Genomic DNA, 12923 nt, shown 5'->3' on the forward strand with positions numbered 1-12923 from the left:
TGACACCATTTTGGAAAGTAGACCCCCTAAGGAACTTATATAGAGGTGTGGTGAGCTCTTTCACCCACCAAGTGCTTCACAGAAGTTTATAATGTAGAACCGTAAAAATAAAAAATCATATTTTTTCACACAAATTATCTTTTCGCCCCCAATTTTTTATTTTTCCAAGGGTAAGAGAAGAAATTGGACCCCAATAGTTGTTGTACAATTTGTCCTGAGTAAGCTGATATCCCATATGTGGGGGTAAACCACTGTTTGGGCGGATGGGAGAGCTCGGAAGGGAAGGAGCGCCGTTTGACTTTTCAATGCAAAATTGACAGGAATTGAGATGGGATGCCATGTTGCGTTTGGAAAGCCACTGATGTGCCTAAACATTGAAACCCCCCACAAGTGACACCATTTTGGAAAGTAGACCCCCTAAGGAACTTATCTAGAGGTGTGGTGAGCACTTTGACCCACCCAGTGCTTCACAGAAGTTTATAATGCAGAACCGTAAAAATAAAAAAATCATATTTTTTCACAAAAATTATCTTTTCGCCCCCAATTTTTTATTTTTCCAAGGGTAAGAGAAGAAATTGGACCCCAATAGTTGTTGTACAATTTGTCCTGAGTGCGCTGATACCCCATATGTGGGGGTAAACCACTGTTTGGGCGGATGGGAGAGCTCGGAAAGGAAGGAGCGCCGTTTGACTTTTCAATGCAAAATTAACAGGAATTGAGATGAGACGCCATGTTGCGTTTGCAGAGCCCCTAATGTACCTAAATAGTAGAAACCACTCACAAGTGACACCATTTTGGAAAGTAGACCCCCTAAGGAACTTATCTAGATGTGTGGTGAGCGCTTTGACCCACCAAGGGCTTCACAGAGGTTTATAATGGAGAGCCGTAAAAATAAAACAAAAATTTTTTCCCACAAAAATTATTTTTTAGCCCCCAGTTTTGTATTTTCCCGAGGGTAACAGGAGAAATTGGACCCAAAAATGTGTTGTCCAATTTGTCCTGAGTGCGCTGATACCCCATATGTGGGGGGAAACCACTGTTTGGGCGCATGGGAGGGCTCGGAAGGGAAGGAGTGCCATTTGAATGCAGACTTAGATGGAATGGTCTGCAGGCGTCACATTGCGTTTGCAGAGCCCCTAATGTACCTAAACAGTAGAAACCCCCCACAAGTGACACCATTTTGGAAAGTAGACCCCCTAAGGAACTTATCTAGATGTGTGGTGAGCGCTTTGACCCACCAAGGGCTTCACAGAGGTTTATAATGGAGAGCCGTAAAAATAAAACAAAATTTTTTTCCCACAAAAATTATTTTTTAGCCCCCAGTTTTGTATTTTCCCGAGGGTAACAGGAGAAATTGGACCCAAAAATGTGTTGTCCAATTTGTCCTGAGTGCGCTGATACCCCATATGTGGGGGGAAACCACTGTTTGGGCGCATGGGAGGGCTCGGAAGGGAAGGAGTGCCATTTGAATGCAGACTTAGATGGAATGGTCTGCAGGCGTCACATTGCGTTTGCAGAGCCCCTAATGTACCTAAACAGTAGAAACCCCCCACAAGTGACCCCATATTGGAAACTAGACCCCCCCGGGAACTTATCTAGATGTGTTGTGAGAACTTTGAACCCCAAGTGTTTCACTACAGTTTATAACGCAGAGCCGTAAAAATAAAAAATCTTTTTTTTCCCACAAAAATTATTTTTTAGCCCCCAGTTTTGTATTTTCCCAAGGGTAACAGGAGAAATTGGACCCCAACAGTTGTTGTCCTATTTGTCCTGAGTACGCTGATACCCCATATGTTGGGGTAAACCCCTGTTTGGGCACACGGGTGAGCTCGGAAGGAAAGAAGCACTGTTTTACTTTTTCAACGCAGAATTGGCTGGAATTGAGATCGGACGCCATGTCGCTTTTGGAGAGCCCCTGATGTGCCTAAACAGTGGAAACCCCCCAATTATAACTGAAACCCTAATCCAAACACTCCCCTAACCCTAATTCCAACGGTAACCCTAACCACACCTCTAACCCTGACACACCCCTAACCCTAATCCCAACCCTATTCCCAACTGTAAATGTAATCTAAACCCTAACTGTAACTTTAGCCCCAACCCTAACTGTAGCCCTAACCCTAGCCCTAACCCTAGCCCTAACCCTAGCCCCAACCCTAACCCTAGCCCTAACCCTAGCCCTAACCCTAGCCCTAACCCTAGCCCTAACCCTAACCCTAGCCCTAACCCTAGCCCTAACCCTAACCCTAGCCCTAACCCTAACCCTAGCCCTAGCCCTAGCCCTAACCCTAGCCCTAACCCTAGCCCTAACCCTAACACTAGCCCTAACCCTAGCCCTAACCCTAGCCCTAACCCTAGCCCTAATGGGAAAATGGAAATAAATACATTTTTTTATTTTTCCCTAACTAAGGGGGTGATGAAGGGGGGTTTGATTTACTTTTATAGCGGGTTTTTTAGCGGATTTTTATGATTGGCAGCCGTCACACACTGAAAGACGCTTTTTATTGCAAAAAATATTTTTTGCGTTACCACATTTTGAGAGCTATAATTTTTCCATATTTTGGTCCACACAGTCATGTGAGGTCTTGTTTTTTACGCGACGAGTTGACGTTTTTATTGGTAACATTTTCGGGCACGTGACATTTTTTGATCGCTTTTTATTCCGATTTTTGTGAGACAGAATGACCAAAAACCAGCTATTCATGAATTTCTTTTGGGGGAGGCGTTTATACCGTTCCGCGTTTGGTAAAATTGATAAAGCAGTTTTATTCTTCGGGTCAGTATGATTACAGCGACATCTCATTTATATCATTTTTTTATGTTTTGGCGCTTTTATACGATAAAAACTATTTTATAGAAAAAATAATTATTTTGGCATCGCTTTATTCTCAGGACTATAACTTTTTCATTTTTTTGCTGATGATGCTGTATGGTGGCTCGTTTTTTGCGGGACAAGATGACGCTTTCAGCGGTACCATGGTTGTTTATATCTGTCTTTTTGATCACGTGTTATTCCACTTTTTGTTCGGCGGTATGATAATAAAGCGTCGTTTTTTGCCTCGTTTTTTTTTTTTTTTTCTTACGGTGTTTACTGAAGGGGTTAACTAGTGTGCCAGTTTTATAGGGCGAGTCGATACGGACGCGGCGATACTAAATATGTGTACTTTTATTGTTTTTTTTTTTTTTTATTTAGATGAAGAAATGTATTTATGGGAATATTTTTTTTTTTTTTTCATTATTTAGGAATATTTTTTTTTAATTTTTTTTACACATTTGGAAAATTTTTTTTTTACTTTTTTACTTTGTCCCAGGGGGGGACATCACAGATCAGTGATCTGACAGTTTGCACAGCACTCTGTCAGATCACTGATCTGACATGCAGCAGTGCAGGCTTCACAGTGCCTGCTCTGAGCAGGCTCTGTGAAGCCACCTCCCTCCCTGCAGGACCCGGATCCGCGGCCATCTTGGATCCGGGACCTGGAGCAGGGAGGGAGGGCGGCAAGACCCTCGCAGCAACGCGATTACATCGCGTTGCTGCGGGGGTCTCAGGGAAGCCCGCAGGGAGCCCCCTCCCTGCGCGGTGCTTCCCAGCACCGCCGGCACATCGCGATCATCTTTGATCGCGGTATGCCGGGGGTTAATGTGCCGGGGGCGGTCCGTGACCGCTCCTGGCACATAGTGCCGGATGTCAGCTGCGATAGGCAGCTGACACCCGGCCGCGATCGGCGCCGCTCCCCCCGTGAGCGCTGCCGATCGCATATGACGTACTATTGCGTCCTTGGGAAGTAGGGCCCACCCCCCATGGACGCAATAGTACGTCTGATGGCAGAAAGGGGTTAAAAACAAAAGAAAAAAAGTAGTTAGCACTCACCAAGCCCGCTGCTGTAACAAGTCTTTATTAGGACATGGACAGGGAGAACATGATGTCTAAAGGATTATTAGCATATGACAGCAGTGCGGGTGTTTATATTTTTTCTTTTGGACTTTGTGATTTTCTGTTTTTTATTTTTTAATTCTGTCTCTCACAGTTGAAGTGTACATACGATAAAAATTTACAGACCTCTCCATTTTTTTTGCAGATCAGTAAACTTGCAAAATCGGCAGTGTATCAAATACTTATTTTCGCCACTAGGTGAGTCCCATCCTTGTATATATGTCCCTTATCCTGGTATATACATCCTTGTATCAATATTGGTATATATGGCCTTGTTGGTATACATGATCTTGGTATATACTGTATATGTCCCCCTTTTTTGTATATTCATTTAACCATCTTGGTATATATGTCCCCCATCCTAGTATATATGTCTCCATCCTGGGCCAATATTGGTATATATGTCCCCCATCCTGGTATATATGTCCTCCATACTGGGCCCCTTCCGGGTATTTATGTGTCCCCCATCCTGGTATATATGTCCTCCATCCTGGGACCCTTTCTGGTATATATCTTCCCCATTCTGCATAAAAAACAAACATTCTTTTCACTTTGCTCTGCTCCCTTGATATGCTGTGTTCTCTTCGTCATTCTCTTCTGGGCCCATGTGGAAGGGGAGAATACCCCAGCCCCTACTTCATCTGGATGTATGACCACCACACACGTTTAGCTGAAGTTTATTGCAGCGCAGGGACTCTCCTGCTCTCTACACTGCAATACATGCCACCGTTCTTAGATGCAGGTCCAGCTGATGTAGGCGCTAAGGTCGTCCAGCCCCCCTCCCATGTCACGGTTTGGGTAGCATGTATCACCTATCGCGTTCCCTTTAAGTTTCTGCAGTGGAAAACAAATGGGAGTTCAGAGATGATACTGAATGCTCGATGTTTTCCATCACTTTGAGATAATGGCTTACTTGAGTTTTATAGGCCTAGTTTACAGTATGTGAATGCTTTAGCAACAAACACATTATGCAACTCAGAAAGTCAGGAGCTGCCATTAAAGTGGATTCTGATATCCTTATTTCCCTCACACAGAGATAACATTCGATGTACTATGGGCACTGGCATTTCTGTGTAGCATAAATCTCCTACAGTCAGTCATCAGCTTGACAGGGTTATCTCTTTTCTTCATTTAACTCCACTGTCATCTAGTTATATAGCAGCTAGAACTGTGGCGGCACTGACTGTATCAGCAAAAATAGACAACATGGATAGTGATCATATCTATAGAATTTTTGCATTCATCTCACAATGCAGAAACCTGTCACACAAGATACATATTACTTCTGTCACATGTATAAAGTTCCTGTTAAAATTGCCACGCCAAGTCCTTTTTTAAGTAATCTGGCTCTTTAACCTCTTGAGGAACGTGCTGTTTTATATTTTTGCACTTTTGGTTTTCTCTTCCCTTGTTCCAAGCGCAATAACATTTTTATTTTTGGGTCAAAACAGCTGCATGAGGTTTTGTGTTTTGCAGGATGAGTTGTGGTTTTGAATAACACCATTTTATTTTACGACACTGGAAGAAATTCCAAGTGGGATTCACCATTTCATGGTGAAAAAATGCAATTCCACCATTGTTATTTTCTGGCTTTTGTGTTTACATTTTATGGTCATTGTAGTTTTAATATTTTAGTAGTTGAAAACAATCCGAATTGAAAATGTAGTTTTTTTTGTTGCCATTTTATGAAATCCAGTAGAGATGGATCTGACTCTGTGTGTATGCTCGCTCAGCTTTTGCGTTGTTAGTGTGCATATGCTGTCAGTCAAGCTCAAAGGAGGTGTGGAGGAGAGGATGCTAATTGAGGGGGCCCTCATTTGCATATGTAATAAGATAGTATTATGTAAAACCTAATTAGTGAAGCCTATACTACAGGTATGATTTTTATGGGGCTAAGACCCTTATATGACTTCATGGGAAGATTCTTGTGACCGTATTTTCTGTCAGACTGCTGTCCCTGAAACAAGGCCAGCTCATGGACGCCACTTATACCAAGAATATTCAATGTGGCAGTGTAGATGTGCGACTTTGCCACAGATTGAGTCGGCATGTAAAAAAAATTTCAGCATGCATGCGTTTCTTCCGTGCTTCAAGCCGAAACGCGCGTTGGGTTGCACGCCATCCTGGTGTGAGAGGGACTGCACTCCTCCTGTAAGCACTTTTTAGATCATTTTGATCATCATTTTATATACCATACTTATTGAAACTGAGTCCCCATTCCGTTATATAGATTTGCTTTTCTTTTGTATTGGCACTTCACTCCATCACTTTTGCCCAGCTACATTGTTTTGCCCTTTTGAGATTCCCTCTTGTTTTTTCACACATTGAAGCACGATGTTTTTTGTGGTGCACAAATTTTTTTTTTTTCTCTGCACTACATATGTAACATACAATTTGGTACACACACCTTTAAACCCATTTTACTGTTATTTTTTATTTTTATAATTCTTTTTTATTGATCTGTTTATTTTCACTTGTTTTATATACATCATGAATCGCAATTTTTCTACATATGTATTCAGTGTTGTAACGGATGTGCGGCCTCACAATTGAAATTGTTATTACATACATTGTCCTTTTGGCTCCCATTATTGTTTTTAATCTTGTTAGCATTATTTAATAAAGTATTAATTTTCTATTTTTTGGACTTTCGGTCGGTTGTTTTCCTTTCTTTTTGTCCTGTTTTTTTTCTTTGCGGACCATTTAGCAAGATTGATCTGTAATATTTTACAATAAAGCTGAGCTGAGCTGAGCACATTGCTAAGGAGAGTAAAACTAATCCCAAACTGTTCTTCAACTATATCAATAGTAAAAGAATAAAAACTGAAAATGTAGGCCCCTTAAAAAATAGTGAGGAAAGAATGGTTGTAGATGACGAGGAAAAAGCTAACATATTAAACAACTTCTTCTCCACGGTATTCACGGTGGAAAATGAAATGCTAGGTGAAATGCCAAGAAACAATGAAAACCCTATATTAAGGGTCACCAATCTAACCCAAGAAGAGGTGCGAAACCGGCTAAATAAGATTAAAATAGATAAATCTCCGGGTCCGGATGGCATACACCCACGAGTACTAAGAGAACTAAGTAATGTAATAGATAAACCATTATTTCTTATTTTTAGGGACTCTATAGCGATGGGGTCTGTTTCGCAGGACTGGCGCATAGCAAATGTGGTGCCAACATTCAAAAAGGGCTCTAAAAGTGAACCTGGAAATTATAGGCCAGTAAGTCTAACCTCTATTGTTGTTAAAATATTTGAAGGGTTTCTGAGGGATGTTATTCTGGATTATCTCAATGAGAATAATTGTTTAACTCCATATCAGCATGGGTTTATGAGAAATCTCTCCTGTCAAACCAATCTAATCAGTTTTTATGAAGAGGTAAGCTATAGGCTGGACCACGGTGAATCATTGGACGTGGTATATCTCGATTTTTCCAAAGCGTTTGATACCGTGCCGCACAAGAGGTTGGTACACAAAATGAGAATGCTTGGTCTGGGGGAAAATGTGTGTAAATGGGTTAGTAACTGGCTTAGTGATAGAAAGCAGAGGGTGGTTATAAATGGTATAGTCTCTAACTGGGTCGCTGTGACCAGTGGGGTACCGCAGGGGTCAGTATTGGGACCTGTTCTCTTCAACATATTCATTAATGATCTGGTAGAAGGTTTACACAGTAAAATATCGATATTTGCAGATGATACAAAACTATGTAAAGCAGTTAATACAAGAGAAGATAGTATTCTGCTACAGATGAATCTGGATAAGTTGGAAACTTGGGCTGAAAGGTGGCAGATGAGGTTTAACAATGATAAATGTAAGGTTATACACATGGGAAGAAGGAATCAATATCACCATTACACACTGAATGGGAAACCACTGGGTAAATCTGACAGGGAGAAGGACTTGGGGATCCTAGTTAATGATAAACTTACCTGGAGCAGCCAGTGCCAGGCAGCAGCTGCCAAGGCAAACAGGATCATGGGGTGCATTAAAAGAGGTCTGGATACACATGATGAGAGCATTATACTGCCTCTGTACAAATCCCTAGTTAGACCGCACATGGAGTACTGTGTCCAGTTTTGGGCACCGGTGCTCAGGAAGGATATAATGGAACTAGAGAGAGTACAAAGGAGGGCAACAAAATTAATAAAGGGGATGGGAGAACTACAATACCCAGATAGATTAGCGAAATTAGGATTATTTAGTCTAGAAAAAAGACGACTGAGGGGCGATCTAATAACCATGTATAAGTATATAAGGGGACAATACAAATATCTCGCTGAGGATCTGTTTATACCAAGGAAGGTGACGGGCACAAGGGGGCATTCTTTGCGTCTGGAGGAGAGAAGGTTTTTCCACCAACATAGAAGAGGATTCCTTACTGTTAGGGCAGTGAGAATCTGGAATTGCTTGCCTGAGGAGGTGGTGATGGCGAACTCAGTCGAGGGGTTCAAGAGAGGCCTGGATGTCTTCCTGGAGCAGAACAATATTTTATCATACAATTATTAGGTTCTGTAGAAGGACGTAGATCTGGGGATTTATTATGATGGAATATAGGCTGAACTGGATGGACAAATGTCTTTTTTCGGCCTTACTAACTATGTTACTATGTTACTATTATCCTGCAAAGTTTTGGGCCTTCAGTAAAAACTGACACTTTACTTTCAAACCCAGGACTTTTACATTGATGACCTATCCTAAGGATAGGCTATCAATACTTGATTGGTGGAGGCGTGAAACCCATCTACCCCGCTAATGAATTGTTCCTGATGCTGGCGACGGTAGGCGGTGCTCAGCTGTCGTGTGACAATCACCCTGTGCTAAGAGGGTCTAAGAAGATTATATACAGCAGCATTGATATCACTGATAATATCTGCACTGGCAGCTCGTTGGTGGACAAATGCAAAGTATATGTGTAATATCTCAGCCTTCCTTCTGTTCTTCATACAATTATATCCATACGGACATTTTGCAGTGTTTTTTTAACGGTAGGTCGATGTCTAATTTTTTTTCTTTTTCCCATTTAAAGGGCCACTGTCACCCCCCTCCAGCCGTTATAAACTAAAAGAGCCACCTTGTGCAGCAGTAATGCTGCATTCTAACAAGGTGGCTCTTTTAGTTTTGTGTTCAAGTATTACTAAAATAAAGCGCTTTGAAACTTTGCAAAAATACCTATCTTTGTCCACGGAGGCGGGTCCTCAAGCCCCAGCTTGAACGGTACTTTGCCGTCACTCACATCTTCAGGGGCTTTCGGCGCCGCCCCCTCCGCGCTGTTTTCTCTTCAAATCCGGCACCTGCGCTGTGTAAATCTTTGTGGGGCAGGCGCAGTAAGCTCTGGCGGTCTGACATCCCAGCCAGGCTTGGAGACAGCGCCTGTGCTGGCAGTGCGGCCACCCACCTCGGTAATCCCTGCCCCGCACTGAGTTATGCATTATTCACAGTGCAGGGCTAGGATTCCTGGGCATGCGCACTGCGTGTGTCAGACTGTCACCCAGGTCCCCCGCCTTACAGCCTCTGTCTATTCAGCTGATTGTGCCTCCTCCTCCTCATAGCAATCGCCGGGACGATCAGCTGAATAGACAGAGGCTGTAAGGCGGGGGACCTGGGTGACAGTATGACACACGCAGTGCACATGCCCAGGAATCCTAGCCCCGCTCTGTGCATAATGCATAACACAGTGCGGGGCAGGGATTCCCGAGGTGGGTGGCCGCACTGCCAGCACAGACGCAGTCTCCAAGCCTGGCTGGGTCGTCAGACCGCCAGAGCTTACTGCGCCTGCCCCACAAAGATTTACACAGTGCAGGCGCCGGATTTGAAGAGAAAACAGCGCGGAGGGGGCGGCGCCGAAAGCCCCTGAAGATGTGAGTGACGGCAGAGTACCGTTCAATCTGGGGAGTGAGGACCCGCCTCCGTGGACAAAGAGAGGTATTTTTGCAAAGTTTCAAAGCGCTTTATTTTACTAATACCTTAACACAAAACTAAAAGAGCCACCTTGTTAGAATGCAGCATTACTACTGCACAAGGTGGCTCTTTTAGTTCATAACGGCTGGAGGGGGGTGACAGTGGCCCTTTAAATATTTCTAATGTTTTTTCTGTTTTCTTTTCATGTTGTTAGCAATTCTTTTTTTCTCCTGTGGTTAAACTTTGCTCGCTTGATTTTATTTTTACATTTGCTAGTGAGAGCTTAATAAAACTGTAACACTTTCTGAACCCTCAACCTTCAAAGTGGTTAACGGGAAGCAGAAGTCCCCTTAGTCTTGCTGGTGATAAATTATTTGGCTTTTCACATTAGTAGTAATGCTCATATGAGCCTACTCATCAGCTCTTGGCATGGTTTCCCTGCTGCCATTTGTCCTTGGGAGTTGAAAAGTTCTTTTGGAGCCCAGGAGTTTACACATAAGGTGAGGCCCAGACTGTGGTAGAAAACGATAGGTTCAGAGAGGTGTATGATTGATGTAGTATGTGAATTTCTGATTTAAATGGAAATAAAATGTCATTTCTTTATTCTATTTGAGAGGTACATGAAAATCAATCTAATTAATGACCCTTAAACTAGAACTTAAAGGGAATCTGTCAGCAGGTTTTTGCTATGTAATCTGAGGACAGTATGAGGTAGGGGTTAAAACACTGAATTCAACCTTGTCACTTATCAAGCTGTTTGCTGTTGTTTACTTACTATGAAGGTTTTATCACTAAGACATTATCATCACTGTGACTAGCTGGTGGGCGCTTGCTAGTTCGGCTCCGCCCCCTCCTGTGATAAGAGGCTCACTGTCAATAAACAATATACATAGAGACACTGGTGGGAGCAGGAGCAGCTTTCTCAGCTTTACTTCATGCTAAATCTAACAACTCTGGTTGTATCACAACTGCTGCCCCCAGTAAACTAAGTGATACATCATTGGATTCAGCTTCTCTTTTCCTACATCATGCTGCTCTTAGATGAAGTAGCAAAAACCTGCTGACAGATTCCCTTCAAGGCAGAAGTTCATAATTAAAATACAGCTGCTAGGGCCATATGACATACCAGGGATATACATTCTTTAAAGGGGTTAGTAACTGCAGAATTTTAGTTTAAGACTGGGCAAACCCCTTAAAGGGAACCTATCATCTGAGTCATGCTGCCCAAACCTCGGGCAGCATGAGTATGAGCCTGGCTGTGCAATTTTTTTCTCTGAAATTCTTCAGAGTTTCAGAGGAACTAAACTTAGAAGCTCCAGCTAGGGAAGAGAATAGTCTGGCTTCGCCCTTGGCCGGCTTCTCACAGCGTTTTTGTTGTTGATTGACAGGTCTCTCCGTTTGAACCTACTAGGGTGAGACCTGTCAATCACCTACAGGGGTGGACACAGACTTGTTTGTGTCTAGCTTTTGTCCCAGCATTACTGAGAAAACTATACCTTGATGCAATCGTGCAGCCAGGCTATGATTCATGCTGCCCGTGGTTTGCTCTTCGTAAATCATATGACAGGCTCCCTTTAACTCTAGTTCTACAATATATCATTTTTCCAAGACATTTTGTACTCTAATCATTAGGGAACAATTTTGTCTTTAAGAACCTCAGGATTCCATCAAAACTGTTGAATCTTTATATTTACAGTATTGGCTATTAAGGGCCTTGTTTTTTTGGAAGGGCAAATTGTAGATATTTTTAGAAATTATATTATGCCTAAAATTATATGATTTTTCTTCAATGGTAGAATACAACAAATATGCAATTTTTCCTTAGTTTTCACACTGTTTACCAATTAACAAAATAACTTTGTCATTACAAACTTTAGAAGTTTAATATTTGTAGGTGTTATGGACTGATCTGAGCTGGAGTAGTGATAATGTAGCCACTAGGGGCTGCACCAGCAGGTAGCATCTTCAGGAAATAGCCAGAGGTCGGTACATGGAACAGCGGTAGAATCTTGCGGATAAGCAGCAGGTGGAATGAAGCTGGACTAAAGGCTGCCAGCTCAATAATCTCGCAAGAAAGCGCAGTGCCAGGTTTAAGTAGGGTAATCAATCAGGAAATCACAGGGTGGAGACAATCAGGAACTTGGGGTGGAGACAATCAAGAACAACACAGGTACTAGTATCTGGTTTAGCAAGGAACTTTCCATAGCTCAAAGAGAAGAGCTGCTGCCTGCTGCACAAGAGCTGCTGGGCTCAAGTCCTAACAGCGGGACTTGTATGGCTTAAAATAAATGTTATTCAATTACAATTTTAAAATTTGTCATTACTTTATTTAAAGCCATCCTGTCAGCAGAAAAAAACGCTATTAACCTGCAGATATGGGGTTAATCTGCAGATTAAAAGCAGTATTGGCCTGCCCGGCACTCGCACTTAGCTGAACACTGCAGTGAGAAAATGAACTTAATTCTCCCCAGCAGTATTTTGGTTTTAGTCAAAGGAGTGGCACCAGCATGGGTTCAGTCAGGCAGTAACCTTGCCCCCAGCCCTGACTGACAGCCGGCCTCAACAGAGTTAGTGATATCGCGGTCCGTGAAAAATATCGCAGTGTGCACAAGTTTCTCTAGAGTGTCAGATGAGACTCATCAATGCAACTCTATAGGTACCCAAAAAGAAAAAAAAACATATGGATATTTTATAGATGAGCAAATCGATTTGCGGGACTGTGGGCCATCGCCCAGGTCAGTGATACCTGGTGTTAGGGCTAGCAAAACGGACCGAGTATTGAGAGATAGATATGAGGTGCGTTTGCAGCCCGGGGTCCACCGTGCAGAGATACCTGCTGCTAAGTAATGGCGGATAGATACTGAGCTCACACGTGGGTTAACCTCACCCCGTGTGAAATGAAATCTAGCTCTCTTGCTTCACAGAGTCGCACTGTACACAGTGAATAATACCTTAACTATTGTTGTGCTTGCTATGGAACTCTTCTGTGCTAACCGCACACATGAAGGAACCAGATGCTAAGCCAAGGCTATTTGCCCCCACTGACACTAGTTGCCTGCCTGAGTGTACAGCCCCAAAACTAAACA

Source organism: Ranitomeya imitator, chromosome 5 (genome assembly GCF_032444005.1).
Source record: "Ranitomeya imitator isolate aRanImi1 chromosome 5, aRanImi1.pri, whole genome shotgun sequence".
Taxonomy (NCBI): Eukaryota; Metazoa; Chordata; class Amphibia; order Anura; family Dendrobatidae; genus Ranitomeya; species Ranitomeya imitator.